Raw genomic sequence first — 6,825 nt, 5'->3', positions numbered from 1 at the left:
GTTCCTCGAACCGCATTTTCTAAACGAACAAGAGCCAGTCCGAATTGATCCTGTAACAGATCCGCTATAGAACGAATCCGTTTATTTTTCAAGTGATTCATATCGTCAAGTGTACCCATTCCAAATTTAATTCCGATCAAATGATCCGCAGCAGCCAATACATCTCGTGGTAATAAAAATGTATTGTTCTGAGGTATATCAAGATTCAGTCTCCGGTTCATATTTCGTCGACCAATCCTTCCTAATTCACATCTTTGTTGAAAAAATTTCTTTTGTAATTCTTTACATAAAGACTCAGAAAATACCGGATCCCCGCCTACACAAGCAAATTGTTGATAAAATTCCAAAATAGCATTTTCTTTTGACCCAATCTTTTTTTTCTCCTTATCATTCGGGAAAGACAAGAAAATTTCAGGGTAACAAACATTATCTAGAATTTCTCTTAGATTCGAACCCATAGCTGATGATAGAATTAGAATAGATATTTTTTGTTTCCTACTTACACGGGCCCATATCCTTGCTTTTCTATCAATTTCTAATTCCGATCTTCCTCCCCAATCTGATATTATTGTGCTGGTATAGACAGAAATTCCGTTATGGTCCAATTCTGAACGGTAGTAAATACCAGGACTTTGCAATATTTGATTGATCACAATTCTGTATATTCCATTTACTATAAAGGTTCCCAGGGAATTCATTAGGGGAATGTTTCCAATAAAAACGGTTTGTTCTTGCATATCTCTACCGGTTTTCCAAATTAATCCCGCGGGTACATATAATTCAGAAGAATATGTGAGTGATTCATACACAGCATCTCTTTCGTTTATCAAGGGTTCTACCAATTGATATCTTTCCACAAATAATTTAAATTCAATTTCTTGATCTGTATCTTCAATTTTTGGAAACTTATGAAATTCTTCCGTCAAGCCCTCATTAATGAACCTACAAAATCCCTCAAATTGGATCTGACTAAATCCAGGTATTGTGGACATTCCCTCATTTCCATCATTCCGGAGCATCTTAATCTTAAGTTTCCTGTTTATTGAAAAATCCCATTATTAGCTCACTATTTATCGAACCATACGGATCGATCTAGCAATGATGGAATGTATATTCTGTTTACTGAATCACATGAAATTTTAGCCAACTCCATATACCATATATGTATTTCATACGTATGAACGGAAATGAGACAGAGGAATGAAGAGCATTTTCGACGCAAGTTCGAATTTGCGACAGGTACAACAGGAACAATATAGAGTTTCCCTTTTTAGCATACTTAATTTTATTTGAGTTTCATTTCATGTTCAAAAAAAATTTCGAATTATTTTTTTGCTAGTAGAATATATAGAATATGATTGAATTGCGTAATAGGAGTAATATTTATTAAGTGCATGCCAATATAGCTATCTACCTGTCCGCATATCACATCTTTTATCGTAATTTCACTTGTGGCAACAGAAGTCAGGTCGCACTATATCATAATTCCTATTTTTTCTATTGCATATAGAAAATGAAAAAAGAAGGCACGACGATTCTCTATAGGGATATGGGATATGTACATAAGAGCGGTATCTGTGTAACAATTTCTGTTTTGAGGTTTACATATACACATATATATTGTTATAATTTATATTGTTATAATTGAAATTGAAAAAGATTGATTATTGAAAATAATTGATACTGAATTAGTCATAAATCAATTTGATTTTGTTATGCCATTAAGGAAACGCAACAATTTGAGATACAAATTGAAGAACCTTTCGCTAATTCAAAACAACAAAACAAATAGTTAATGGTTCCAATTTGCCCTGAATTTTTCAGTCTTTGACCAGAAATCTATTTTTTATCTTATTTGGATCGAATTTGGTTTGGCGACATGGCCAAGTGGTAAGGCGGGGGACTGCAAATCCTTTATCCCCAGTTCAAATCTGGGTGTCGCCTGATCAACAAAAAACTTGGGATTTCTTATTCTGCTGATTTAACTCGACGAATTCTGTCCCCGGAGAAGGAGAGGCAAAAGGATAAGCCTATCGATACTTTATTTTTAGAATCTGTAGTTCTATAAAGAAAGTCAATTTTTTTAAAGAAAGTCAATTTTTTTCTAAAAATCCGGGCTTTGGGTGTGGCCCAAACCGGTACAAATAGGGATGAAGTAAGCCTTACTTATTAATATGATTATGATTTTAATATGATTATGATTGGTTCGGACATTTATTTTATAAGTAGAATAAATAAATAGTGAAAGTAAATTCTGGGATTCAAAACTACGAAAGTAAGAGGTCGGAAATCTTGGTATCCAAAGGTTCCTAAAGGACACTCCATTTTTGCTACTAGGATTGAAGAAGAGATTGTACGAAAGACTATCAAGAATTCCTAATTATTTTACACTACCACCGTTGTGTCTACTGACTCTGTCTGGAATTCGATTGGATAGGCTGATGGGAAATCAATTTAGAAGTTGTGGAAAGGACTGAAGATACTTTGTATCCAGACTCACGAGAGTCTCTGAGTACTCAAACATTCAATCAGGATAGTTGGTCGGCTCTTATTGAGTAAAGAGTAAAAGTAAAAGTTGAAGAAACAAAAAAATTTCTTTGCCCGTGTAGGAATTTCTTTGCCCGTGTAAGATAGGGGGATTACGAAAAAAAGAAAGAATGTATGTAATACTGGTGATGGTGTCTCCCCATTCTTTCACAAAAAAAACAGTAAGGCTTAGATCAAATAGGAAATAGAGGTATCTGATAGATAGTTATCTATCTTGATGGTATATTTTGATGTCTTTTGCTTATGAAAAAGGGTAACAAACAATAGGTCTTAGTACTCCTACATGTTCCATTGGGATAGGAGTATTCCTTTGTTATTTCATTTTCCGAGAAAAGGTGTGTGTATTGTATTTATGCTTAATGCTTCCCGATTCTACCAGAAATCTTATAATCTTGTTACGAGTAGATTCATTGGATTGGTTCATCAATAGCCTTAAGTTAAGTCAGAATTCCATTTTGACTCTGCGCCATTGATTCCACTATGATTATTGATCAATAATGGAATAATTCCTTCATAGAGATAGGAGACATAATTTATATGGATATAGTAAGTCTCGCTTGGGCTGCTTTAATGGTAGTCTTTACATTTTCCCTCTCACTCGTAGTATGGGGAAGGAGTGGACTCTAGGGGTACTACTAATCGAGTAATCGATTGAGTAATTGAATTCTATCAATTGTTTAATTGATCGTTTTGCAAAGCTTTAAAAAAAGAATGTCTCTGTTTCAAAATTATACTGAAATACAGTAATGAATAAGAAAATACAATAATGAATAATAACCATTCGATCAAAGAATGAATGATTACTATAGTTGTATTTCGAAACCTAAATCTACGCATGATAGGAAATTTTTTCCAACCGAATTCTTCCTAAATATTCTATTTTGATAAACCAGCTCTTACCAGAATTATGGATATTACAAAAAGAAAAAATCTGAAATTGGTTTTTTCTTTTTTTCTTTATTTGTTTCCCTCTTTCTTTACTTTTACTGTTCTAAGAGAAGAGAAAGCCGTTCCGCTATTCTAATTATATTAGATTACGACAATACATACTTTCTATTGGAAATGACTAGTTGTTGTCCAAAGAGGTTCTACACATAATAAGATTAGATCTTTCTTCCGTTGAGCGATCCACATATCGCGCATTTCACCTTTTTTTTAGACTCCTAGAGATTTTTTTATGCTTTTTTTGACTCATCTCATGTCATGTTTAAGCATAAAAAATTGGGAAGGTCTACTCTATTAATCTACTTCTTTTTCAAATCTGAAGAAGTTATCATGGAATAGAACTCCGCAGATCATCTGTTAATAGATCAAGCAATGACTTCTTGAGATGGGAAATCTAAAAAAAGAAAAAGATTCTTTTCTTTGGTTTCGTTTTCTTTTATCTTTTTTTTTATTTAATTTATAGTAGAATATGCCCATACTCTTTTTGTCTTGCTCCATTGATTCCTTTGATAGATCTCGGGACCTATACCTATATATATATAAATTCTAAGAAAGCCAGGAATTAGAAGAGTTGGTCTTCAATTATTTTGAATTGATCGAAATCCACACAAGTAAATGTAGCCAAAAAAATAATAGAATTGGACTGTTATTTTGATGTACTATTTAGATATACATCTAATCTATGTACATACATATTGTATATTGACCTAGATATAGGCTTTCTCTATATAAAAGCCTATATCTGTATACAGTACAACTTTCTATGAAAATCATTAATAGGATAATAAATACTATACCATACTATCTCGGCTCAGATACTACTATCTCAGATACTTATTATCTCAGATACTTATGATTCCAGACAGATCATTTCATTTAAGACTTGGAGTTTGAATCCGTTTCTTTCATTTATTCAATCATTGATAAGAACTAATAAATCAAGTTTCAGTCAAATTAATCATTTTGACTGACTGTTTTTACGTAGATGATAAGTAAAAAGGCAGTAGGAACTAGAATGAACAGTGCAGTAGCAATAAATGCGAGAATATTTACTTCCATAATCTCATTGTTTTTTTACTTCGCAATAACTCGGGATCTAATCCCATAGAGATGAGAAATTTGATTCCTGTAAATTCAATGGGATGAATTGCATCCTGATGATACTGAATCGGATCAATATTATGAATAACAATATCTGATCTATCAAATCGATTCATCGTCGAGAATTGAATAGTATAACATAGGAAGATCCTTTATCCATACTAAATCTGAAATGGGATTCCTGATCCAATAAAGAATCCCATTGAATTTTCATCCTTTTCCACTTTTTCTTTTCTATAAATAACCCTACCGTCTTCCTTATATACTCCTCCTTCGTTATACTTATACATACAATTATGTACATACAATTATGAGGTATTATATGACTGGTATTCTATGAATCACACACAGATCCAAAGAGTAGAAGTGAGATGGAAAAAGGACGGGTTAAGTATAAAAGATCTAATATAATTCCAACAAATTTAATAAAAAGGAACGTTGCTTGGTCTTTTCTTTTATTTGATTAGTATCTCTTTCTTCGATTGGGACTGGAAGGCATACATCAAAAATTCAGTGTGCAATTTAAATGAGAATGAGATAGATTGTTTCCAATTAGTCATTGAGGATACACAAACAAAGTCGAAGCTAAAAAGGGTTGTCGTTTAACCTGACAAGTACTCTGTCGAGGTAATTATGTTAAGTTCATTATGTATTGTACAATAAACGAATACAATTTGCGTATGTACTCTCGGTAAAAATAGGAGCACTCTATTCTATTTCATTTATCAAGAAAATCGAAAAAGAAAGTCAGACGAGTATCTCTTAAAATACTAAATATAGGAATACCACCGATTGTACGAATCTATATATGTTATGTCTCTCCCTTATCACTCGGCACTAGTGGAAGAAATGGAAATTCCTGTATTTGTCTGATGATAAATGCGAAATGAAAAACAAAAGAAATAAGGATCTCCACTGGGGATTAGATCTTGCCCCCTGTCTCCTTTTTCACGGAAAATAGATAAATTCATTTCTCCATTCATCGGTCGGATCCTAGTTCGGGACTGACGGGGCTCGAACCCGCAGCTTCCGCCTTGACAGGGCGGTGCTCTGACCAATTGAACTACAATCCCAGCGAGGTGTATGGTATACATATTCTTAATGGTTTCAGAAAAACATTTTCTTCGTCGCGTTGTAACAGAGACACGAATGATATACTAACTGATATCATATACACATAGAACACATAGATATGGACTATAGTGAAAGTGACACGGATTACTAGTAACCTGTGTTTATTTTATTTTATTGCCAAAAATAGATAATCAACCTTTCATTGAGAAAAAACGATTTTTCCTTTCATAATCTTTGCTTTGATTAAGTATTATGAATCTAGATCGTTAGAAAGAAAAGATCAGAACGAATGAGAAAAACATGGATAGAGAAACAAAAATGGACTCTTTCTCTTTTACGGATCAGGTATTTTTGTTTCTGGGGGACAAATTGGTTATATCATTGGTTATATCATATTCATGGAGCGGCGAATTTTTGGGCCGAGCTGGATTTGAACCAGCGTAGACATATCGCCAACGAATTTACAGTCCGTCCCCATTAACCGCTCGGGCATCGACCCAGGAAGAATTCCTTCTAGGCTTATTGATAATCCATGATCAACTTCCTTTCGTAGTACCCCCAGGGGAAGTCGAATCCCCGCTGCCTCCTTGAAAGAGAGATGTCCTGAACCACTAGACGATAGGGGCATATCCGCCCAACTGTCATCATACTATGATGATAGTATGAGTAGTTTTTTGGAATTGTCAATATAATCTAATGATATGACTAGATCTGAACACTCTTTTCTACTTTTATGTTATGATTCCATAGAATTTTGTTTTGGATTTGATGGTTCATGAATGAACCATCCCATACTATTTTATATAGCGAAAGGAGGTACAGGACTCCGTCAGTTCAGGCAGTGATTGGTCCGACAGAACAGAAAAGGGGGTAGAACCCCACTTAATTTCTTTTCTTCAATTTTAACTCATTAATTTTAACTTAACTCATTGCTTCGTTCATTGTTCAGATAAAATATGCCTATCACTATCTCACATTAAGTCAGAAAATTAAAAAACGATAGAAATTTTCCTTTTTTCTTTTTTATTTTTTTATAAGAATTCGGTTCAGGGTACGAATACCCTCATCACATGATTCAAGAAAATCTATCGAATCTATGTCGATGTCAGATTGGTACATGTATCAATCAAGTGAATCTTGTTTTGATGAGTCAGTAAA

At 33.6% G+C, this 6,825-nt stretch overlaps 1 protein-coding gene and 1 non-coding gene across 2 annotated transcripts in view; one reads left to right on the top strand and one right to left on the bottom strand.

Moving 5' to 3' along the window:
• Positions 1 to 1,873: 1,873 nt before the first annotated feature.
• TRNAC-GCA (transfer RNA cysteine (anticodon GCA)) lies at positions 1,874 to 1,944 on the top strand. The gene has a single exon. It is a non-coding gene; the product is annotated as a tRNA-Cys (tRNA).
• A 1,977-nt stretch (positions 1,945 to 3,921) lies between these two features.
• Positions 3,922 to 6,825, bottom strand: part of LOC135663172 (photosystem I P700 chlorophyll a apoprotein A2) — a 10,861-nt gene continuing 7,957 nt past the window's right edge. The window contains exon 1 of the mRNA XM_065176767.1: positions 3,922 to 6,825. This exon is cut by the window's right edge and continues 7,957 nt beyond it. The gene's annotated coding sequence lies outside the window, so the exon portion shown is untranslated.

Source organism: Musa acuminata, unplaced genomic scaffold (genome assembly GCF_036884655.1).
Source record: "Musa acuminata AAA Group cultivar baxijiao unplaced genomic scaffold, Cavendish_Baxijiao_AAA HiC_scaffold_683, whole genome shotgun sequence".
Classification (NCBI taxonomy): Eukaryota; Viridiplantae; Streptophyta; class Magnoliopsida; order Zingiberales; family Musaceae; genus Musa; species Musa acuminata.
This window is presented reverse-complemented; position numbering and strand designations above follow the sequence as displayed.